Source organism: Prionailurus viverrinus, chromosome B1, assembly GCF_022837055.1.
Source record: "Prionailurus viverrinus isolate Anna chromosome B1, UM_Priviv_1.0, whole genome shotgun sequence".
In the NCBI taxonomy this organism is placed as follows: Eukaryota; Metazoa; Chordata; class Mammalia; order Carnivora; family Felidae; genus Prionailurus; species Prionailurus viverrinus.
Genome location: NC_062564.1, coordinates 51,438,145 through 51,464,514, shown reverse-complemented (window position 1 = coordinate 51,464,514; position 26,370 = coordinate 51,438,145).

Here is a 26,370-nt window from a genome sequence, read left to right as displayed (position 1 = left end):
GAGTCTTCTCTCTTTTTTTGATGAGTATGGTTAGAGATTTATCAATTTTGTTGATCTCTTCAAAGAGTCTGTTCCTGGTTTCATTGATCTGTTCTTGTTTGTTTGTTTTGATTCTATACATTTATTTCTACTCTAATTTTTATTACTTCCTTCCTTCTGCTGGTTTTAGGTTTTGTTTGTTGTTCTTTTCCTGGTTCCTTTAGGTATATGGTTCAGTTGTTTATTTGAGATTTTTCTTGCTTCTTTATGTAGGCCTGTATTGCTTTAAACTTTCTTCCTAGAACCACTTATGCTGCATCCCAAAGATTTTGAACTGTTGTGTTTTCATTTTCACTTCTCTCCATGTAATTTTTGTTTTTTCTTTGATTTCTTGGCTTACCTATTCATTATTTAATAGCATGTTATTTAACTTCCATGTATTTGTGGTCTTTCCAGATTTTTTCTTGTAGTTGATTTCTAGTTTCATAGCATTGTGATTAGAAGAAGTGCATTGTATGACCAATCTTTTTGATTTATTGAGATTTGATTTGTGGCCTAATATGTGATCTATTCTGGAGAATGTTCCATGCATACTTGTAAAGAATGTGTATTCTGCTATTTTAGGATGGAATGTTCTGAATATATTTGTTAAATCCATCTGGTCTAGTGTGTCATTCAAATCACAATTTCCTTTTTGATTTTCTGTTTGGATGATCTGTCTGTTGATGTAAGTGAGATGTTAAAGTCTCCTACTATTATTGTATTACTTTTGATTAGTTCCTTTATATTTGTTATTAACTGTTTTATGTATTTTGGTCTTCATGTTGGGTGCATAAATATTTACAATTGTTACATCTTCTTGTTGAACTGTCTCCTTTTTTATTATATAGTGTCCTTTTGTCTCTTTTTATAATCTTTGTTTTAAACTATTTTTTGTCCAATATAAGTATTGCTACCCCAGCTTTCTTTAGATGGCAATTTGCATAATAAATGTTTCTCCATCCCCTCACTTACAAACTGCATATGTCTTTAAGTCTGAAATGACTCTTTCAGACTCATGGCATCTTTTTAAGCCATTTTGTCACCCTATGTCTTTTGATTGAAACATTTTGTCCATTGACATTCAAAGTAATTATCAATAAGCATGCCTTTATTGCCATTTTGTTACTTGTGGTTTTTTTTTTGTAGTTTCAAGTTTTTATTTAAATTCCAGTTAGTTAACATAAAGTGTAATATTAATTTCAGGAGTAGAATTTAGTGATTCATCACTTACTTACAACATCCAGTGCTCATTACAACAAGTGCCCTCCTTAATACCCATTTAACCCATCCCCTGCCCGCCTCCCCTCCATCAATCCTCAGTTTGTTCTCTATAGTCAGGAGTCTGTTTTACAGTTTCCCTCTCTTTCTCCACCTCCCCCATATTCATTTATTTTATTTCTTAAATTCCATATATGAGTGAAATGATATGATATTTGTCTTTCTCTGATTGACTTATTTCACTTAGCATAATACACTCTAGTTCCACCCACATTGTTGGAAATAGCAAGATTTTATTATTTTTTTATGACTGAGTAATATACACACACATACACACATACACACATACCACAACCTCTTTATCTATTTGTCATTCAATGGGCATTGGGCTGTCTCCATAATTTGGCTATTGGTTATAATACCATTATAAACTTTGGGGTGCATGTATTCCTTCGAACCAGTATTTTTGGTTGTTTTTGTAGTTATCTGATAGTTTATCTTGTTCTCTTTTCTCACAGTTTGCTGGCTTTCTTTAGTGGTATACTTGGATAGCTTTCTCTTTATTTTTTGTTTATCTATTACTGGTTTTTACTTGTGGTTACCATTAAATTTATATATACCATCTTCTGCATATAGCAGTCTATATTAAGTTGATGGTTACTTAAGTTTGAACCCATTCTTTTTTCCTCTCCCCCATATTTTTAGTATACAGTGTCATACTTTATATCCTTTTATTTTGTGAGTCTCTTGACTGATTTTAACAGATATGCTTATTTTTACTCCTTTTGTGTTTCCTGCTTTTCTTATTCTTACTTATGGTCTTTCCTTTCCACTCATATCTCTTTTAAACTTTCTTGTAGTTTCATGCTTTAATGGTCATGAACTCTTTTAGCTTTTGGTTTGTCTGGGAACCTCTTTATCTCTCCTTTTTTTCTGAAAGATAGACTTGCTTGATAGAGTATTCTTGGCTGCAGGTTTTTTTCGTTTTTGCTCTTTGAATATATCATGCACTCCCTTCTGAAAAGTTTCTGCTGAAATTCTGCTCATAACCTTATGTCCCTTGTATGTAACTGTCTTCTTTTCTCTTTCTGGTTTTAAAAGTCTCTTTATCTCTATTGTTTTGCCATTTTATTTACTATCTGTCTTGGAATGGATCTCCTTGGGTTGATTTTGTTGGAAGTTCTCTGAGTCTCATGGATCTGGATATCTGTTTCCTTCCCCAGATTAGGCAAGATTTCGGCTACTATTTCTTCAAATAAATTTTCTGCCCCGTTTGCTCTCTCTTCTTCTGGGAACCCTATAATATGAATGTTATTACGCCTGATGGAATCATTGACTTTCCTCAGTCTATTCTTACTTTGTTTACTCTTTTTTCCCTCTCTCATCTGCTCAGCTTATTTTACATTATGCTGTCCTTCAAATTAAGCATCTGACTCGTGATTTTGGCTCAGGTCATGATTTCACGGTTTGTGAGTTCAAGCCCCACATCGGGCTCTGCACGATCAGAGCTTGGAATTCACTCGCTACCCTCTCTCTCTGCCCCTACCACGCTTGCTTGCTCTCTCTCTCAAAATAAACTTTAAAACAAATTTTAAAAATTAAATTAAATTAAAAAATTAAAAACACACACACACAAATCAAATAAATGATGCTAGATCCTAGGTGTGTTTTGGTCTGGGTGTTGAAAGTGGTTTGACAGATTAGAGAAAAAAAGAGGGGGAAGGAAATTGTTTAAGAATTTGAAAAAATGAATACACTGAAGTAGACTAAAATGAGATGATGGGAGTAAAATAGAATTTGAAAGAATTTACACAAAAGTAAAGAATATAGTAGAAAAAAATTAAAGAAAAATATTTTTGATAAAAATTAAAAATAAAAGAATTTTTTCTCTTTTTGTATTCAAGAAAAAGAAAAGAAATGAAAAAGAGAAAAGAAAAAAAAGGACATCATTTGGAAAAGTGAATACACTGTAGTAGACTAAAATAAAATGATGGAAGTAAAACAGAATTTGAAAAAATTTACACAAAAGTAAAAAATACAGTAAAAAATTAACAAATAATACTTTTAATAAAAATTGAAAATAAAAATGAATTTTTTCTCATTCTGTATTCAAGAAAAATAAAAGAAGTGTAAAGAGAAAAATGAAAGAAAATTGAATAGGTGGACCTGCTAACAGATTGAAATAGGACTGACATTACTTTGTTTTCCCCCAGAAGTCAGACGATGTAGCGCTTATGGTCCACAAACTAAGTAGGCAGTGAGACTTGTGTTCTTGAAGAGCGAGGTTGGCCCAGTTGGGTGGGGTTCAGAGTAATGGCTCCGTTCTCCACTAGATGGCGCTGCTAGCCTACTGGGGTGGATTTTCGTGGGGCTCCCAAGTGCATATACACATGCATGGGAGCAGTGAAAATAGCGCCACCCAGCTACCCAGTCTCTAGTATCAGAACTCTGTTCTCCCAGATCAGCAATCACGCACCTGTCCTCTGTCTTTGGCTTTTGTCCACTCCCCACTTTTTCACTGCCCATGACCAGGCCCCAGGCAGTATCTCTCTCCCGACTTTTGTCTCAGATGCGGCTGTTTTCCCTGGCCCCTTCTGAAGGACTGCGGCTTTGACCCATTCCACCCTTCTGTAGGAGGGTCTCCCGAGCAATGGCTGAATGAGCAATGGCCAAGTGTCAGCTGCACCCAGGAATGCTTGCAGGACCCTGCTGCTGCTGGTGCCCTGAGAGTGCAGCCAGGTGCCAGCCTGCCCCATAAAAAGTTCACGACATAGTGTAGCAGCATTTCGGGATTATGGAAAATCACAACACACATCTGGCACCAGGCTTCACCCTTAATGACTTTGTTCCAGAGCCAGAAAATGTGGATGTTCTCTGGGGTCTGCTGGGACCAGGCGGCTTCAACAGTCTCTACCAAATGTCCTTCCAGCAGAGGGACCGCTTTTCCCCGTGTGGCCTAAGAGCCTCCCAGACCCCACTCTGTTCCTGGAGATTCACCCTTCTCACCAGAGTACTGCCAGGTATTGAGCTGTGGAGTTGCAGACTTTGTGTTCCCCTTTAAAATCTTAACAGAATTTAAACCCTCTCCTTTCTCCCTTTTTAGTTTAGTTCCTGCAGCTGTTTCCAATTTTCTACTTTCTCTACAACTGCTTTTGGAGAGGGGTGCTTTTCCCATATTCTCCCTTCCCCCACCCCCTGTCTCCATCCTCTCTCCACTCGCAAAAGCACCTCCCTTCCCATGCCTTCTTGCTCCCCAAATTCACCTGTCTATGCTGTGTACCTGCTTAATTCTGTGGTTCAGGTTGTGCAGATTTCTGTGTTAATCCTTCAGTTTTCTAGGTGTGCAGGATGGTTTAGTGTTGGCCTGGCTGTATTACATGGACGCGAGACACACAAAACACTTCCATGCTGTTCTGCCATCTTGGCTCCCTCCACCATCTTATATTTTATATTTCCACGCAGGATTATTTTTATTCTACCCAAAAAATTCCCTTTCATTATTGTCTTCATGAAAGCCTGTTGGCAACAAGTTCCCTCAGTTTCCATTTGCTTCAAAGACTTTATTTCACCATCATTACTTTTTTATGAAATATAATTTATTGTTTTGAAGGATATTTTACTGGACTAAGATTCTAGATTGTTTCTTATTTTTCTTTCATCACTTTACAGATGATAGTACATTATCTTATGTGTTTTACCATTTTTGTTGAGGAGTCAGCTCTCATTTTTATTGCTGTTTCCTTGTAGATAATGTGCTTTTTTCCCCCCTTCTGACTGCTTTAAAGATTTTCACTGTGTTGGTTTTCAGCAGTTTTACTATGATATGGTTGTGGTTTTGTGTTTCTCTTCCTTGAGGTTCTCTGACCTTGAATATGGGGATTGATATTCATAAGTTTTGAAAAGTGTTCATTCAATACTTTTTGAATATTGATTTTGTCTCATTCCTTTCTCTTTTACTCTTCTTCTGAAACTATACTTATAGATATAATAGGCACTATAAATGTGTCCCACATGACTCCTTGCTGTGCATGTTTTCTGTTTTTTCATCTTGGCACTTGACTTGTCTTTTAGTTAACTAATTTCCTGTTTGGCTGTGTCTATTGTTGAAACTACCCATTTAATTATTATTTTCAGATACTATTTTGGGGGGTTCCACTAGATCCATTGGCTCTTTACAATTTATATTTCTTAGTTAATTTTTTTCATTTATTCTATCTACCTTGTCTCCATTTTACTTAACATATTAATTATGGTTAATCTAAAGTCCCCCTGTCTGCTACCTCCAATGTGTGACTCCTATGTGATTCTACCTCTGTTCATGTCTTAAAATCTACTTTGATATTAGTATAGCTTCACCAGCCATCTTTTAGTTAGTGTTTTTTCATAGTTTCTTCATATTATTTTCTTTCAACCCTTCTGTGCTCTTATATTTAATATATGTAAGTAGCATATACTTGTTTTTCTTTTCCATACTGGCAATGTTAGTGTCTAGATTGTGGAGCTATATTTTCTTGCTTCTTTCTATGGTTAATTTAAATTTTTTAAATTTTAATTAAGTTTAATCAATTCAAATACACATTATGTATTTAGAAAAAGAAAAGGAAGAGAGGTTCCACTTACTGTTGTCTTCCACATGAGAGGAATCCCTTGTTCTCTGTTGGGTAGATAAATTAAAGGGCTGACCATCTCAAACCAACTAGGGATTTAGTTGGGTTATAGATGTTTTGCAGTCAAACCTCAGATAAAATCAGTATTTCTCTCACCAATTCATATTTTCTCATTGAGAGCCTGAAGGTCTCAAGTTTCTCAGCTTTGAAAGTCTGCAGGAGATCTGGGGTTCCCAGCCTATATCTCCAGCCTCTTCTCAGATAGCTTACACCTGGCACCTGTCCTAAGGAGGACATGAGTGGTGATCTTGAGGCAGATTCCTTCAACTGGTAGATCTTGGAGACTGCATATACTTCTCTCTGGCTTTTAAGAAAATACTGGTTTAGCTTGCCAGTCATACATTCATCTTGCAATTGTGCATTTGGGCCTCTCAAGTTTCTCATCTCTCCTCCAGACCCAGACAACTACTACTAATGCATCAGTGGTTTCCTCTGCTCCTGTGATGGTCTCTTTCTGGTGCAAATCTGATTCTCAACTTACAGCCAGTGGTGGCAAATGGCCCCCAAAAAGGGGAGGGATGCATCTCATTCTTAACAGTGTTGGTTCTCTGAAATTTTAGTTTATTTAGTCCTCATGGCTCTCACAGCTTTCCTTTGCTGTAATTAAAGAAAAAATTATCCAGGCTTTTCTGTTGATACAATGGAAACACTGGTCTACCGTAACTTACAGCATACTATCCAGAAGTGAAAATCAAGACCCTATTTGTTTTTTTAATACCTTTAGAAAGGAAAATTCCCTGCTCACAGGGCCACAGTATCCATCAGGATTCTTGCTTCAACACCTCTGGCGAGCATCTTCAGCATATTAGATTTTTCCTCTCAAATATTAGTCCTAAGCATGCCATAGCTATTCTCTTAAAGAACATCTTGAGGAAAAGGGAAAATTTGGCCTTAGGTTCTTAACAGAGATTATCAAGGAAGGAGGAAGGTATTCAGGTTTAAAATTCAAGTTTTAAGTGAGGTAGCAAAAGGTGGATTGGAGTAAGACTTGTAAGGGTGTGGTTTGACACAGGACTCTGCCTCTTACTGGGTTATACTGGGCAAGCCACTTCTCTCAGTCTCAGTTTCCTGGAATTTGACTCTAAAACCTATATTTTACTCACTACACCAATGTTATCACAATTGCACATAGGGGATCCCTGACTTGGATCTGTTTGAAACAGGCCCTAATGCAGTGGAAGTCCTAGAAGAGAAGAGTGGTTTTCTGGCTGCCATGAAAAAAGGATAACTGTCCTCTGAAATTATTTCGTCAGTGCTAGAATGGAATAAAAATGAGAGGACTCAAGGTTAGGGGAAGGCATAAAGGGCTGAGGACAGTCAAGATCTATTTATTCTCTCCTTCCATCTAACAGGGCTGAAAATCCACAAGTTGAGGGTCCTGAAGGTGAACAGAGGATTACCCAAGATCCTATGGTTCTGAGGAACAGAAAACCACTCTAAGATGCCATGTAAAGCAGGCCAGGGAACTGGAGGGAGTGTGAGGACAAGGCACGGCATAGCCTGAAGGCCTGTGTCAATTCATCACCACTCCCTTGACCTAATTTAGGGACTGTCAGTCAGGTGGCATCTGCTACAAGAGAAAGAAATCTAACACATAAAAACAAATTGGGGGGAAGATAGCAGAGCTATTTGGGACAGGAGACAGATTAAGAAATGGAAATTTTTCCCTATGGATTTTAGCCTGTTTCTTTTTCTACTTTTGTATTTGAGCAATGCCCTGATTCTTTCTTGTTCCCAGGCAACTAGGGTATTTGAGCACAGGATGACAAAGACTCAACTCTAGTTTTATTAATTCCATTTGGGACAGAGGGGATAAGGTAGGTCCTGGGCTTGTGCCTTCATACAGGAATTGATTACATTCTGACTGATTCTGCTTAGAGTGAAGAACTAAAGTCTTCTAAGAATGTTAGATCTAGTCTCAACATTGAGCTTATTTCCTTAATGCATTTTTTTCCTGAGCACTAACATGGACTCCTGATTCTTCATTCACCCTCTGAGCTAAAATAAGGGAGACTAATGGTCCTAAACCCAACAGGCCTATGATGATAAAGTGAGAAAACTGATCAAGGCCAAAACAGGTTGAATCAAATTATCTAGTTCCCTAATAGGGATTGAGTGGTCAATCACTCTAAGTATGCTTTGAGAAAATTGTCTTTGTAAGCTAGCAAATTCTGAGAACTAAGTTCTTTGCAAGTGTTATGTCATTTTATCATCCTAACAACTAAATGGGGAAGTACTACATTGTTATCCACATTTAATTCTGCGTGCTAGATACTGGTTTTTATACTTAGCATCATGCTGGCCCTCTTAACCTCTCCCAGGCTTATAGTGACTGACATCTTAGAAACCTTGCTTCCCACACTATCTGTAGCAGGTGAGTCCCTGTCCATGGTCTCCTTCGCTTTAATGTCTCTGATGTCTTTGACTCCTTGGTTTCTTCTTGTGTAAAAGTTGGATTAAGTGGCCCCAAGGGCCTCTCTCAGTTCTATCATTTGATGACTTTAGTACCATCAACCCCTCCATAACCTTGGTTTCCATTATTTAGAGCCTTCTTGTTTCTCCAAAAGAAAATACCTGCAGAGTTTTGTCCTTTACACAAAACTTTCAGAGATATCTCCTGAGGACAGTCAAGATCTCTCACAGATCTTTTCACAGACAGTCAAGAATTCTCACAGATACTTGTAATGCAGTAGCACTAACTCCTTTTTAGAGACAAGTAAACTCAAGCTGAGAAATGTAAGTGAACTTGCCTTGGGTATTCTGACTTTAAAGGCCCTGCTTTCAACACCACCCCACAGAGCCTCTCTCACTATTCTTCTCCCTCTATCTATCCTGTTTCTCCTTGTGCTGATACACTGTGTACTAAACCCAGGGCTCAGACTTTGCTCTCTTCTTGTTTCCCAGGAAACCAGTCCATTAGGGAGTTCACCCAATTACATGGTTTCAATTACTACTTGTTGAGAGATAATCTTTACTCCCAGCTCTTAACCTAGATGTGATCTCCTATCTACATGCAAGACCACTTATGATTTTGTGGGCATTTTTCTCTTCTTGAGGCACTTTCTCTATAAATCCATGTATTTTATAAGTGCATTGGTATAAAGATAAAAATGTTAGTATATATTAAAACATTTTCTGTAGAATTTTTTCTTTTAATCATAAAAGAAATCGAAACAGTTTTGTGAGCTCCTTTAAAGTATTATAGGCTCTAGGCACTGTGCCTATTCTATATAATGAATAAGTAGGCCCTTGCACACATGATTCTCCTGAGCTGTGAAATAACTGTCTGAAAGAGACAGAATAAGCCTCGGAGCTCATACAGGCTGGGGAATAAATAGTTCTGGTTTCCACCAACCAGAGTAGAAAATCTCATACTTCTTGAAGCATCAAGTAGAAGGTTCCTAAGTGGGTTAAGTCTTAGTCCTAGATTAAATGCTGCTTTGGTCCCACCTAAGAAAGCTTAAAATAAGTCCTGAAAGGATTAAATGGTTTAGAAGTAACTTAGATGCATCACAGAATAAAGTTTAGGCTGGGGCGCCTGAGTGGGTCAGTCAGTTAAGAATCCAACTCTATTTTCCACTCAGATCACAATCTCGGGGTCATGAGATAGAGCCCCAAGTTGGGCTCTATACTAGGCATGGAACCAGCTTAAGAGTCTCCCCCCCGCTTCCCTCTGCCCTTCTCCTGTGTGTGAATGCTCTCTCTCTCTCTCTCAATCCCTCTATCTCAAAAAAAAAAAAAAAAAAAAAAGAAAAAAAAAAAAAGAAAAGAAAAGAAAAGAAAATTCAGGCATGCTTATAGGAGTACAAAAATATCCAGCATCCAAAAGGTAAAATCCACAATGTCTCTGGCATTCAATCAAACGTTACTAGGCATAGCAAATAATTAATAAAATAAGACCCATAACAGGAATACTTGGTAAACCTAAAGAGATTCAGAAGTAACACAGATGATATTGTTTGTAGATGAATACACTTAAACAGTTGTTATAAATGTATTCAATATGTTCAAAAAGCTTAGAGGAAAGATCACACATGTTAGTGGAGACGTGGAAGATGATATCCCCAAACACCAAGAAATGAAAATCACAATATCTGAGATGAAAAATACACCATATGGGATTAACAGCAGATTAAAGATTGCAAAAGAAAACATTAGTGAACTTGAAGACAACTAGAAAGCAATAGGATAATTGAATCCTCCAATAAAACTCAGAGACAAAAAGGCTGAAAAAAATGATCAGTTAATAGTGGGACATTTAATTGTAATCCCCAAGAAAGGGAGGGGACAGATAAAATATTTTAAAATTTAATGGCAGAAAGTTTGCAAGCTTCATGAAAACTATAAACCCATAGTTACAAGTGCATTAAAGTCCAAGCACAAGAAATGTGAAGAACATTACACCAAGGCACATTATAATTGTATTAGTTTCCCAAGGCTGTTGTAACAAACTACTATAGATGGGGTGGCTTAAAACAATAGAAATTTATTTCACAATTCTGAAGGCTGGAAGTCTGAAATCAAAATGCCAGCAGGGCAATGCTCTCTCTGATAGCTATAGGGATAGATCCTTCCTTGCCTCTTCCTAGATTCTGGTGGCTGCCAGAAACCTTTGATGTTCCTTGGTTTTTAGCTACATCACTCCAAACTCTGCCTCCATCATCACATGGAGTTCATTCTGTGTGTCTGTCTTTACACAGCGGTCTCCTCTCTGTGTATCTGTGTTCAAATTTGTCTTATAAGGACACCAGTCATTGGACTAGGGTCCATCCTAAACCAGTATTATCTCATCTTAACTGGATTACATCTACAAAGACTATTTGCAAATAAGGTCATATTCACAGATATCAAAGCTTGGGACTTGAACATATTATGTGGGGCAACACAATTTTACACACTATAATAATCAACTTACCTAAAAACTAGTAATTTAAGAGAAAATCTTAAAAGCAGCCAGATGGGAGAAAAAATTATGTACATATGTACAAAGAATGATAGCAGATTTTTCATTGAAAGGAATGCAAGCCAAAAAAAAAGGACAAGGAAGCAGCATCTTTAAATTCCTGGAGGAAAAAAAAAAGACATCAAACTAAAAAAATATGTTTCATGAACAAAGGTGGAATAAAGACTTTTTCAGACATGCAAATACTGAAAACATTCATCACTATGTCACTACTATAAGAAATGTTGAAGGAAGTCTTCCAAGCAGAGGGAAAATGACACTAGATGGAAATATGAATTAACCAAAGGAATGAAGAGCACTAGGGATGGTAACTATGTGGGTAAATATAAACTAATTTTTATTTTTATGTATATCTCTTTATAAAATCATTGTTTAAAGCATTAATAACAGGGGCACCTGGGTGGCTCAGTCAAACATCTGACTTGGGCTCAGGTCATGATCTTGCAGTTCGTGAGTTCGAGCCCCTCATCAGGCTCTGTGCTGACAGCTCAGAGCCTGGAGCCTGCTTTGGAATCTGTGACTCCCTCTTTTTCTTCTCTCCTGCTCACACCATGTCTCTCTCTGTCTCTCAAAAAATAAATTATTTAAATAAATAACAATGTGTGTGGAGTTTATAACATGTACAAGATAAAATGTATGATAACAATGGCATAGTGACCAGATGCAGAGAAATGGAAGTACACTGTTTGTAGGTACTTGTAGTATATACTGATACAATATCAATTGAAGTAAATGGTGATAGGTTAAAAATATAAAGACCTTAAAGCAACCACCAAGATAATACAACAGAAAAATATAGGTAACAAGACAACAAAGGAGATAAAATAGAATAAAAACACTCAGTGTCTTAAATGAAGAGAGAAAAATGAAAAGAGGAAGAAAGAACAAATGGACAAGTAGAAGACAAATAAATATATAAAAGATATAAACCTAACTATATAAAACATCACATCAAACTTAAATTTATACACGTAAAGTCAGAGATAGATTGACTTAAAAAGCACAACTGAATTATATGCTGCATACAAACTCACTTTAAATATAAAGATACAAATTGGTTGAAAGTAAAGAATGGAAACTTATATATCATGTGAACATTAATCTAAAAAAAGCTGGAATTAATATACTAATATAAGACAGGGTGGATTTCAGAACAAAGAATATTACCAAGGATAAATTTAAACTTATTGTAATGATAAAAGGGTCAACTCATCAAGAAAAGATGAAAACCTTAAGTGTTTATGCACCTAGTGACAGAATTTTCAAATACATGAAGCAAAACTGTAAGGAGAAATGGACAAAGTCACAACCACTGTTGGATATTTCATTACTGCTCTTTCAATAATTGATAAAACAAGTAAGTAGAAAATCATTAAAGTATAGAAGACTTAGCATAATCAACCAATTTGACCTAATTGACAATTATGGAATACTCCAACCAACAACAGCAAAATATACATTCTTCTCAAGTTCACTTGAAACATTAAAAATAGACTATATTCTGGTCCATAAAAGAAGTCTCAAATTTAAAAGCATTCAAAATACATAAAGTATGTTTACTGACAATGATGGAATGAAATTAGAGATTGATAACACATCCTTGGATTGGAAATTTAAAAATACACTTATAAATAACTCACAAGTCAAAGAATAAATAGAAGAAAATTAAAAAGTATTTTAACTAAGTGAAAATGAAAATAGAGCACAGCAAAATTTGTGGCAGTAGAAAAAAATTTATAGCACCTAATACCTGTATTATGAAAGAAAAAAATAGTCTCAAACCAACAATCTTAGCTTCCAACTAGAAACCAGTAAGATGGAAAGAAAAGTAAAGCTAAAGTAAACAAAATAAAAATAAAAAAGCTCAGGATATAAATCAATTGGATAGGAAATATTTTAGAAGAAACTCAATGAAACCAAAAGTTGGTTCATTCAGAAGACCAATAAAATTGATAAACCTATGGAAAGACTGATTAGAAGAAAAGAGAGAAGAAACAAATTACCAATGTTAGGAATGACAGGAGAAACATCACTAGAGGTTCTATGATTCTTAAAAAGATTATCAAATATAATGTCTATAAATTTAACAACTTAGATGAAATAGACAAACTTTATGAAAAACAAATTTGGAAAGAAATAGATAATCTGAATCGTCCTATAACTATGAAACAAATTGAATTTGTAATTAAAAACCCTCTCACATAGAACACTAAAGATCTAGATGGTTTCACTGGCATATTCTATGAAACATTTAAGGAAAAAATAATACTAATTCTAATTAACTTCTTTAGAAAATTGAAAAACAGGGAATAACTTCCACTAATTTTACTAGGCCAGCATTACCTTAATACCAAAAACCAGATAAAGACACTACAAGAAAACTACAGATGAATATTCCTCATAAACATAAATCCAAAAATTCTTAGGAAAATTTTAGCAAATTAAATCCAATAATATATTAAAGGGATAGTATATCAAGGCCAAGTAAATTTACCCAGGAATACAAGATTGATTTAACAAGGCAAAAACAACACAATTCACCACATTCACGGACTAATAAAGAACATCTATATTATCTGCTAGTTGTAAAAGAGCATTTGATGAAACCAAATTCCACTCCTGATTAAAAAACAAACAAACACAAAAACCAAACAAAACAAAATTTTTCCTAAACTATGAATAGAAGGAAACTTGACAAAGAGCTTTTACTAAATATCTACAATTAACATCATATTCAATAGCGAAAGACCAAATGCTTTCCCCCTGAGATCAGGAGCAAGACAAATACATCTGCTCTTAACATTTCTATTCAATATTGTACTGGAGATCAGGTTCAATAAGGCAAGGGCTGGGGACTGGGAAGGTACATAGATTGGAAATGAAGAAGTATAACTGTGTCTACTTGCAGATGACATGATCATCTATGTAAGAAATCCCGTTGAAACTACAAAAGGAGACTAGAATCAGTGAATTTAGTGAGGTGGTAGTATAAAAAAGTGTACCAAAATCAAATGTATTTGTATAAATTAGCAACGAGCAATTGGAAAGCAAAATTTTTAAAAATGCTGTAACAACTCTAAAAAAAATGAAATACTTAGGGATAAATCTAAAAAACATGTGTAAGACCTATACACTGAAAACTACAAAACATTATTAAGACAAATTAATTAGTTAAATTGAGAGCTATATTGTGTTCATGGATTGAAAGACACAATATTTTTTAAGCTGTAAATTCTTCCCAAATTGATCTGATTCAATGCAATCTTAACTGAAATCCTAACAGAATTCTTTCTTATAGAAACTGATAAGCTGATTATAAAATTTGTACAGAAATGCAAAGGACCGAGGATAACTAAAGCAAGTTTAAAAGAGAAGAAAATTGGAGAACTTACACTACTTGAATTTGCTAAACATTATAAAGTGATGTAATATGCTATAAAGTGAAGATGTAAGATACTAATGCTTAAGTTTCCAGAGAGAGACTTAAAAACAGTTGCATTCACAACCAGTTTGCATGCAGATCCTTCCCATGTTCCCTCCCAGATGCCCACATCAGTCTGGCTCCCAGGGCTGCTGGCATCTTACTGTTGTAGGGCCACATGGCCCCTACAAGGGCTGCTTTGAAAATTCAATTCCTGTGAAGTAGCTTCATGTGAACTTGTCAGGATCAGGGAAAATAGGTTCTGACTGTTCATAGCACTTTATCTTGAAATAAAGAACAAAATCAAATTTTAAAGAAATTTAGGGAGTATTCATGCTGAGTATGAGAAAAAGACCATATATGTACCTGATTTGAAACCAGAGAGGGACTTTAACTTCTGATTTTTAACCTTCACTTATTTTCACTGTTCATACTCCCTGATCTTAATACTTATCTGGTAATCCATAGCAATCAAGACTGTGCAGTATTGGCATATAGACAAATAGTTCAATAAAATAGAATAGATAGTCCAGAAATAGACCCATATATATGGATAATTGATTTTCAACAAATGTGAAAAATCAGTTCAGTTGAAAAGAATAGTTTATTCAACAAATGGCACTAGAACAATTAGATATCTGTATGGAGGGAAATAGAATTTCAATTCATACTTTATATCTCATACAAAAATCAACTCAAAATGGACCACAGGCCAAAATGTAAAAACTTAAACTATAAAACTTTTAACACTAGGCAAAGATATCCTAGATATGTGATCAAAAGCACAATCCATTCTGAAGAACGTTATGGAGGTTCCTCAAAAAGCTAAAAATAAAACTATTCTATGATCCAGTAATTGCACTATTAGGTATTTACCCAAAGGATACAAAAATACAGATTCAAAGGCATACATGCTTTCCAATGTTTATAGCAACATTATCAATAATAGATATGGAGAGAGCCCAAATGCCCACGACTGGTGAATAGATAAAGATGTGGTATGTATACACAATGGAATATTACTAAGCCATCAAAAAGAATGAAATCCTGCCATTTGCAATTATGTTGATGGAGCTAGCATTCTAGCTAATCAAAATGTCATTCAGAGAAAGATAAATATTATATGATTTCACTCATGTGGAATTTAATAAGTAAAACAGATGAGCATATGGGATTGGGGAAGAGAAGAAAGGGAAACAAACCACAAGAGATGCTTAATAGAGAACAAACTGAGGGTTGATGGAGGGAGGTGGGTGGGAGATGGGCTAGATGAGTGATGGGTATTAAGGAGGGCACTTCTTATGAGGAACACTGGGTGTTGTATGTAAGTGATGAATCACTGAATTCTACTTCTGAAACCAATATTGTAGTGTATGTTGACTAACTGAAATTTATATATAAAAAAGCACAATCCATAGAGGAAAAACTTGATTAATTGGACTCTATCAAAATTAAGAATTTCCATCTTTGAGAGACAATGTTAAGGATTTGTATCTACAATACATAAAGGATTCTCAAAACTCAGTATTAAGATAACAACCTAACAAAAAAAAAAGGGGGGGAAATATTTGAACAGACATATCACCAAAGAAGACATGGCAAATAAACACATGAAAATGTATTCAACATTATTTGCCATTAGGGAAATACAAATTAAAACCACAGTGAGATATTGCTACACACCATCTTAAATATCTTTAGTCAAAAAGACTGGCCATTGCCAAGTTCTGATGAAGATATGAAGGAACTGAAAATCTCACATGCTGCTGGTGATAATGTAAAATCTTACGCCACTTTGTAAAAGAGTCTGTCAGCTTCTTAAAAAGTTAAACATTCATCCATCATACGGTTTAGCCATTTTATTGACTCAAGAGAAATAAAAGCATATATCCATACAAAGACAAGCACATGAATTCCATAGGAGCTTTATGTATTAATGTCACAGATAGAAAACAACTCAAATGCCCCTCAAAAAAATGAATGGATAAACAAATTGTGATACAATCACATAATGAAATATTACTCAGAAATAAAAAGGAATGAATCAAAAAAACATGCACCCGCATGGATGAATCTTAATACACTTACACCAAGTGTTAAGAAGCCAAAGAAAGAGTAAATACTGTATGAGTCTAGTTATAAGCAATTCTAGAAATGCAAACTAACTGTAATGACATAAAGCTGATTGCCTCAGGACTGGGTGCAGGAGAGGTTATTGGGTGGAGGAAGGATGCCCAGAAATGAGGGAGTCAAAGAGGCATGGGGTGATGGATATATTTATTATCCTAATTGTAGTGATAGTTTCATGGTTATGTGCATGTCAGAAACTTATAAAAATTTCTCAAAGCATATTTTAAGTATAAAATTTGTGGGGAGTTTTGTGTGTCAATAACATCTCAATGTACCCGTTTTTCCCAAAATATCTTTTTTTTAAGAAAAGAAGAAATCTGGGCACCTGCTTGGCTCAGTCAGAAGAGTGTGCGACTCTTGACCTTGGGGTCATGAGTTCAAGCCCCACGTTTGGTGTAGAGACTGCACCACCAAATAAAAAAATCTTAAAAAAAAAAAAGGAAATCTGATAGCTAATTGCAGTTTTAAGAAAAGCATCCACAATAAAAACCAAAGGCCCCAGGGGGCCCTCAAGATGTGACCCTGGAAGATAAAACAAAATCAATAACAAACAAAACAAAAGAGGTAGCAGCCTCATGCAAACAGGGTGCATAGTGCAGTAGTTCAATTATGGATACTCAAAAAGACAGAAACCTACTTTGTTGGCATTGCTAACTTAATCCCTCAGACTCCTCCTCATACGGGTCAGCTATAAAAAAAATAATCATTACCACACATATATCACCATCACCACTGCTCTTAGATATCCTTTTTTCCCATCTTTTCTTCAGTTCCCCCAAAATACTCTGTTCCTTCCCACCTCAGGGCCTTTACATGCCTCTCACTGGACTGTGCCCCTTCTCTTGACCACATCTTCACCTCTGCATGTTAATTCTCATGAATCTTTCAAAAGTCAGCCCTTATGGAACTTCGTCAGCTTGAATCAGAACTCCTCATTTTTACGTTTTTATAACACACCATAATTTTCCCTCTGAACACTGTCCATATTTTGTAATTATATATTTGTGATGTTGTTAGTTTAATGTCTATTTTCCCCACTAGTCTGATTTTTATGAGGCCAGAAACCATGTTTGGCTCACATGGTACCCCATCATCTATCATAGACCCTGGCACACTAGGAACTCAATAAATACAGGTTGATAGAATGAATGAATGAATGAACAGTGAGAGGAAAATCGTGGATGAAATCTAATGGAAAGACAGAAAAGAAAAGAAAAGAAAAGAAAAGAAGGAGGAAGGAAAGGAAGGAAGGAAGGAAAGAAGGAAGGAAGGACAGAAGGAAGGAAAAGGAAGGAGGGAGGGAGAAAAGGAAGAAAGGAAAGGAAGGAAGGAAAGGAAAGGGAAGGAAAGGAAGGAAGAAGGAAGGAATTCTCTAATGCACAAGTGATTTTTACAGGTGATCCAGGAGCCTCAGTCCAGAGCTATTCCTTTTACTCCTACCTCCAAGGGGGCCACTCAGAACACCTGTGTAGCAAGGATAGGGTAGATGGCCCATAGAGTTGCATCCTGTATGCACCAGTAACACCAGTAAATAAACTGTGGGTGTCCAGGAATATCTGTTCCACAGCCATTGCTTATATCAGAGAAGATGTGTTCTTGGTGTCCCAATGTCTCAGTTGGAACTCAAAACATAGGTATTGCCATAAACCTATAGCTTGAGCTCAGATGGAAATATCTAGATTTTCAGGGGGCAAAAAAGGCATCTTGGAATCAAATATAAGGTAGAAAAAAAAAGATTGTTCCCTTGAAATTATATAAAATATTACTACAAATTAATAATGTTTGGAAAACATCACGATCATTCTGAGGCAGGGTGGATTCATAAGAGTAAATGATATTTTAAAAGTTCATCAAGGGGTGCCTGGGTGGCTCAGTCTGTTAAGCTTAAGCATCCAACTTCGGCTCAGGTCGTGATTTCGCAGTTTGTGATTTCGAGCCCCACATTGGGTTCTGTGCTGACAGCTTGGAGCCTGCTTTAGATTCTGTGTCTTCCTCTCTCTCTGCCCCTCCCCTGCTCTCTCTCTCTCGCTCTCTCTCAGAAATAAACATTAAAAACATTTTTAAGTCCCACCAAATAACAAATTATATAATATGTATATAAACAAGAATATATAATACAGTATATATATGATATATTTTCATATGGTATGTGTAATATATATGTTATGTATTATATATACATTGGGTACAGATCCTGAAACATAGTAAGTGCTCCCTGCATTGCAGATATTATTTTTAAATCTTTTTATGAAGAGGAGATTATTTGATGAGGCTTTTAATCTCATTTACTTTTGTGAATCCAGCCTGGCCCCAGAATAATCAGTGACCTTATCCAAACAATATTAGTTTGTTTGAATAGCTGACAAAATTTCTAGGGAATGGCCTTTATGTGTATATAAATATTCAATCTTCCCAAAAAACCAACAATGTATGTATTGTCATCACCACTTTACACTCCAAGAAACTGAGTCTCAGACAGATCATGTGATTCTTCTCAAGGTCATTCAACCTATAAGAGGCATATATAGCATTTTCACTTGGATCTGTCAGGCTGTAGTTGATCTCTCCTTCAGCTTTAGTGATATTTCTGTATTTCAGCAAAACATCTGCCCCATTCTCTGATAATCAGGTTGTGGGTAAAATAATGGTATGTTGTTTGTATGATTGCTCTCATAGGTAAACTTACAACTAGTTGAGGCATTTTATCCACAGCATTTGTCAAAAGGTATAGGTCTAGAAAGAAAGCTATAGATTTCACCTGGAAAACCAAGTCTGATAGTTGGCTGTGGCTGCCCAAAGTCCTTTGTGGAGAAGAATTCTGAAGGTGCATCTGGGCTCAGCAGGAGAAAGCATGAAATCCACCAATAATTTCTGCTAGAGGCTGGGGAAAGTGAGGGTCAGGAGTGGCAGTAGAGTGAAAAGGCACGCCAATTATAATACATGCTCTAAGACCTTAAACAAAGGACATGTCTTTCTAAGTGAACTGCCCAGTTTAGTATTTTGCATAATGACTTTCAAGAAGACACTGAGGACATGCTAATGAAGCCCATGCATGACAAAACTGGGAAAGGGAAACAATATTCCAGATGTCAGAGTCTAAATTAAATTATTTTAACAAACTGAAGTGCAGGGCTAAAATAAACAGAACAAAAATCAACAACAAATGAATGTAAATTCTGATAACTAAGGTTAAGAGGATAATAATAAAGTGAGAGTATAAGAATATGAATGGAATCCCTGGCTTAAAGGTAGTTCATATGAACCTTTCATTGATCCTTTGGGCCAACATAATGACTTAGCTCTATTAATAAAAGGACATGATAAGGACTGAAGGACCTGCAAGTCCCATCAAACTCTTTCCTTGGATTAGTGCTGTCCATAGAACTTTTCTGTGGTAATGGAAATGTTCTAAATCTGCACCATCCAATATGGTGGCCACTTAGATGCTTGTGGCTATTGAGTACTTGAAATGTAGGTAGTGCAACTGAGGAACTAGATTTTTAATTATATTTAATTTTAATTAACTTTAAATGGCTACATGTGCTTGGTGGGTACCATGTTGGACAGTGAAATCTTAAACAAATGACATTCATTGTTGAACCTGGGAAATCTAGTAGTGGTAGTCAACAGGTATAAATTAAGGTTTTAGAAGGGATATAGAAAGTTATTTAGCTTAGAAAAGATCATTTGAGGAAAGTTTATTTTGTCTTCAAATATCCTCAAGTATCTATCTCCTGAGGAAGAGGGTCAAACTTCCCTGGTAGCCCCAGAGGGAAGAACCAGTGATCTCAACCAGAGCCAGTGATCTCAACATCAGGGGGAAGATTTCTTTCTGATATGTAAATGGATTTGTGGCACTTTCTAATAGTGAAAAAGTTGCCTCCGGTGTCCTCGGGTTTCTCACCTATAAAACAAGCAGCCATTTAAATAATCTATAAGACTCTTTCCCATTCTAAAATGCTGTGATTTTACATGCAAAACCATAGTAGTTAAAAATATTTTTACTTAATTAGCATGAACCTTAGAATAGAAATGTCTTTTTATATGAATTTTTGGAATTAATTGTAGAAGAAAGTTTACTTTCCCCATTTGTATCTTGAAGGTCTTACCAGGAAATAAATAGCACACTCAATCTGGATAATTAAGAGGCTCATATAAGGAATATTTACAAAGTAAACAGGGTTTAGGAGAACTCTAAATAGATAGTGTTGTGGGCCATAATCAACAACAGCATGGAGCAATTATCACCCATTCACAGCCAACCTGTGGGGACCTGCTGGGAAAACAAATGTCTTGACCTTAATCATCTCCCACCCTCAATCTCCTCCAAGTGCCTCTGTGGGCCAGACCTAAATTAAAGCAAGAAAGCAAGGAAGTCTTTTGTTTGTTACAGCCCATTCAGGACTCTCAGGACACAGAGAAAGATGGAGAAGGGTTTTCTGGATCTGAATATAAAAACTATTCAGTACAGGCTGTCTTAGTCACATACTTATAGCTGCCTTAACAAAAATACTGTAGACCGGTCAGACTAAACAATAAACATTTATTTCTCACAATTCTAGAGGCTATGTCTAGGGTCAAAGTGCCAATAGATCTGGTGTCTGGCGAGGGCCCATTTCCAGGCTTGTAGACAGCCACCTTCTTGCCACATCCTCACGTAGCCAAGAGAGTGAGCTCCTTTCTCTTTCTCTCCTTATAAGGGCACTAATCACAACATTAGGGCTCCACCTTCATGACTTAATCTAAACCTAATTACCTCCCAAAGGTTCCACCTCCTAATTCCATCCCATTGAGGGTTAGGGTTTCAGCTTATAAATTTGGGGGAGACACAAACATGCGATCTATAACACTGCCTTTTGTCTTTCAACATCCACACCCACCCTCATCTTTTGTCTGGGTAAAGAATTCATGTTCTCTACACACAAAATCCCATTAACAAATTTATCATATGTCATACATAATTTCTTCATATAAGGTAGTGGGGTAAATGGAAGGGAAAGAGGACAATTAATGCACTAAAACATAGCATGAGCACTAAGTTGATAACACAATTTCTTTCTTGTACCACCCATTTCATGATCTCCTTTCTCTATGCCAGCAAATCAGATGGGCAAAGTTTTCTGCCTGCTGGGTGATCCAAACCTACTCCTCGTGGGTCCAGGCATCCACATATAATCCATACTCCCACTGTTTCCCCTTGAAAGTTGAGATCCTCCATCTTGATTAATACAGAAACTTCCTTATACATCTATTGGTTCAACAAGAGGAGACAAAAATGTCCAGAGGAGATTTTCTACTCCGTATTCAAAGGGAATCATGAACATTATCTAATGGAAGCATTGACCCCTAGAGCACTAGAACTTTCAATCTACTGAGTCAAAAGTCTTGAGGATATGAATCAAAAATTTCTCCAGATTATTTAGTGCTATGATGAGACCAATTACTCCCCCTTCCATGTCTTGGTGCCGGGACCTATACATTCTGGCTCAAGGGGAGACAGTACCAAATACTGGATGCAGATCTAAGTCATACAACACATCCAAAAGACAACATCTCAACTTTATGGGAGGTTGCCACCCAGCTGATGTAGTAACCAAGGCTTCAGCAGGCCATTCCATAATTTTGTCAAGTCATCTGCTTCTGAGTGATGGGAAATGTGGCAAGATCAGTGAATTCTATGAGAAGAAACTCATTCCACACTTCTTTCACTACAAAATGTGTCCTCTGATTGGAGGAGTTGCTGTGGAGCATTATACCATAACTATGGATAAGACGTCCTATAACTCCACATGGGTGGTTAAAGGAGCTCTATGAATAGTAATACAAATGAACATATGGAATATGTGCCCACCCTATGAGCACAAATCATAATCTCCTCCAATACAAAGGGTGCAAAATAATTAACATGCCACCAGGTGATTGGTTGGCCCCTTCCTACCTTCCACACATGTACGTTACCACAGATGATTAGGACCATACTGGGGTATTCTCCTTTGGCTACTCAGTACTAGGTGGGGAACCAGATCAGACTTAGTGAATCTATGTTTCTGAATTCATGCAGAGCTTCCATTTCTACCTTGTGGCCATTTTGTTTGTGAGGTTGTTAAGCAAGCAGCCATGTGGTTGGGGATTCACAGGACTGACTCCAAAGTGGTTTCTCACCGGCATTTAGTCCCATTCATATTTGTGCCCAAGCTAAGAGATTTATCCATATCATTTGCCTCTAGAACTCACTGTCATCTATCTTTCAATTTTCTTCTTTCCTATTTTCTTCCCATTAGCCACTGCTCATGAATCAATATAGATATGTATCTCCGGCTATCTCTCCTTCCATATGAAGTAGACGAACAAATGCACTGCTCAAATTTCTGCCCCTGGGAGAATTTTCTCACTTCTATAGTCCAGGGCAAAGCAAGTAATGTTGCAATGCAGCAACTGCTTCTGGCTACAGCCAGCCTACAGTAAAATCGATCTATAAACAAGACACACAATTTTCTCCTTCCTAGTCAGAGGAAACAGCCTATGAGGTCAAAGGTGTGGATTAAAGGTAAGGTAATGAATAAATTAAAGTAAGCATCATGTGATTCTGAGCCACCCATCTTGCAGTTTATTCATGCTTTCTAAATCTGCTCCGGAGCCCAATCTCATATATACAATTTCCACTTAACAATAAATTACTGCTGTGCACATTCAATTTTGTGATTCAGATAATCAGAGTACCTAGGGTTTGATAGATAACTTGAGTTGCTTACTTCTCTACCTGGGCCTAGTAGCAAGTCAGGAGTTACTTTTCAATGCAGAAGGGAAGAGGACACAGCTATATTCTTCATGCCCTAGAGTCTTCACTGTGATTCTCCTACTAGGGTTTGCCAGAATTTCTATCCAACATCTCTGTTTGCCACAGATATGTTCAATACATTAAGGACTGCTGTTGGAAAGGTGACTGGTAGCTCAGCTTGGATCTTCTGAAGAGTCTTTTCTTGTTCTGGGTCCATCTCAAACCTGGTGAGTTATCCAGTACATAGTTAAAATCACCCAAATGTGGTTATCTGTTGTTTCCCAAACCCAAAGAGGTCCACAAAATATTTTGTCTCTTTTTTCATGATGGGTAGTCCAAAATATAGTAACTTGTCTCTCATGCTCCAGATCACCAGATACTTAGAAACTTAACCAATGTGGCAGTCCTTGAACTTTTCGGGGTAAAATCTCTCACTGTCTAGGTTGTTTGTTCCTTCCTGCTTGCCAAATCCAATTCATCTAATGTCAACAGTGCAATGAATCAGTTGATGTTCTGTGAGATGTCAAAATGATCAAGGCTTCTTTGGACTAAACATGACATAAAGTAGAATTGGCGTGGCCTTCAGACAGGACAGCAAAGATACAGTGATGACCCTACTATGTGAAGGCAAACTGCTTCTGATGATCCTTACTTGTAGAGATAGAGAAGAAGTTTTTGTTGGGCAAATACCTACATATTAGATGCCAGTGGCTACATTAACTTGTTCTAGTAGGTATGATATATCTGCTGTACCACATCATTAAGTGTATAATAATCTACATTCATTTCCCAAGACCTATTTAGCTTTAATATCTGCCAAACGGGAACAAAACAGGATGTGCACTAATCTCAACCTCTGAATCATTTGACTTTGCTACTGGTGCCACTACTATTTTAAATTCCCTCACAGATATTATTTTTTCTTTACTGGGAGTGAATAAGTCTGGGGATCTTTATTCCATGAATCACGGAACTAAAATGCCATAGGGAGGCTACCAGGATAAGCATCAGGGTCTATCAGGAGGCAGAGGCAGAGGGAGAGGGGGGAAATGTGGACTAGAGTCTTTATTGTGGTTCCCAAGGGAAGGAATGGGTGAAGCAGGGTAAGCTTAGAGTTAGCTCATTTTAATAATTTTAGCTAGCTCTGGGGCACAGGAGCTGTCCCTAGTTGTCTGGCACCTGGTGACCCTGATTAGGTCAGGTAGACAGTGGTCTTCAGTGTGAGAGCCTGATAAAGGCAGTGAATGGGGTGTGAACTGTGGCTTGGTCAGTTTATATGTGGAAAAGTACCTCCAGGAGGAAGACTCCTCCCAGAGAGAAGCAGAGTGACAAAGGAGGCAGGAAGCCAAGGCAAGGTGGCTCAAGCATATTATAGTGTTGTCCAGACAAGGCATGTCTAACATATGCATGCAGGGAGATGTTAAAGCATCTCAGTTTACAGAAGCTAGGAACATAGTTAATGTTCCATAATTAACATAGTTAATATAAACATAGTTAATACACACTAGGCATACTGGGAGTGAGGAAAGAACTTCAAGCTTGTTATTCACACTCGCTAGACACACTGTGAGATAGACTTAGAATAACACTCCATCAGTCTTTATAAATCCCACCCTTCTCAGGACCATGGTGGCAGGTCTCCCAAAACGTCAGTTTATAGCCAGAAAGTAATGACTCCAAGGAGAGCCTGGGTTATTTCCACTTCTTGAATAAAGAGTCACTTTGGTAAAAGGCACCCATGTTCCTCTGGGGAAGGTTTAGGGCAAAACTCAAAGCATATACCTCCTGAAATGCTGCAAGATCCTTCCTCAAAAGGACCTGGTTTCCTTGTCATTTTTCATTATGGTCTGATATGAATGTAGAAAAAATTTGGTCTGAGTTTAACCCCGACTCATGATGTATCATTTGCATTTCACTTTTGCGTCATTCAGATCATTATTCAGTTCTTGGGGCATATGTCTGTGCCTAGTTTCCACTGCAAGGACACATCTCCTTTATGTGCCTCCTTCAAATGTCACTTTTCAAATTCCTTTGCTCCTTCTTTACCATCTTTCCATATGTCAGGACACCCCAGCATTTAATCCTCTGACCTCTTCTCTTCCTCTACATTCCTTCCCCAGATGATCTAAATTAGCTTCATGCCTCAAATGTCATCCATACACTGGTGATTCTTAAATTTCTCTTCCTTGGATCCCTCCTGGTTCCAAAACTGCACAGCAAACTACCCTCCCCCACATTTCCATGAGGATGACGAACTTCAAATTTGAGTGGCTAAAATGGATTGATTCACTTATGTCTCCTCTGTCTACTCATTTACAAGCAAATAACACCACCTTTCCTCTAGCTGCTCAGCCTAGACAAAAAAAGAGAAACTTAAAAATTCTCCAATGACCATCAATTATTAAATAGAATGAACAAACAAGTCCCATTAACATGTCCTTCGAAGGTTCTGCATGATCTGGCTCTTCCTACCTCTCAGATACCTCTCTTCAATACTCTTTCTCATTCACACTATCCCAGCTCTACAGGCCTGTCCATTTCTCAAACACTACAAATTCCCCCCTTCTGGGGAGGAAGGAATTTACACCTTCTGGCCCTTCTGTTTGGAAAGGTTTTCCCTCAGGCAACCAAAATGGGGATGTTGAGACTGATTAGGCATATCTACTCCACTTATGTATTTTTCTTTTTAATAACAATTTTTAAAGTTTATTTATTTATTTTGAGAGAGAGAGCATGTGGGGGAGAGGCCGAGAGAGAGGAAGAGAGAGGATCCCAAGCAGGCTCCTGCTGTCAGCACAGAGCCTGATGCTTCACTGACTGATCCACCCAGGCACCCCAATAATTTTTTAATTGAAGTATAGTTGATACACAATGTTACATTAGTTTCAAGTGTAAAACACAATGATTCCACCTCTCTATACATTATGCAATGCTCACCACAAATGTAGCCACCATCTGTCACCATACAACACTATTACAATACCATTGACTGCATTGCCTATGCCTGTACCTTTCATCCTCATGACTTATTCTTTCCATAAATGGAAGCCTCTCACTCCCTTTCGCCCATTTTGGTCATCCCTGTATCCCCTCCCGCTCTGGTAACTGCCATTGTGTTCTCTGTATTTATAGGTCTGTTTCTGCTTCTTTATTAGTTTTTTTTTATATTCCA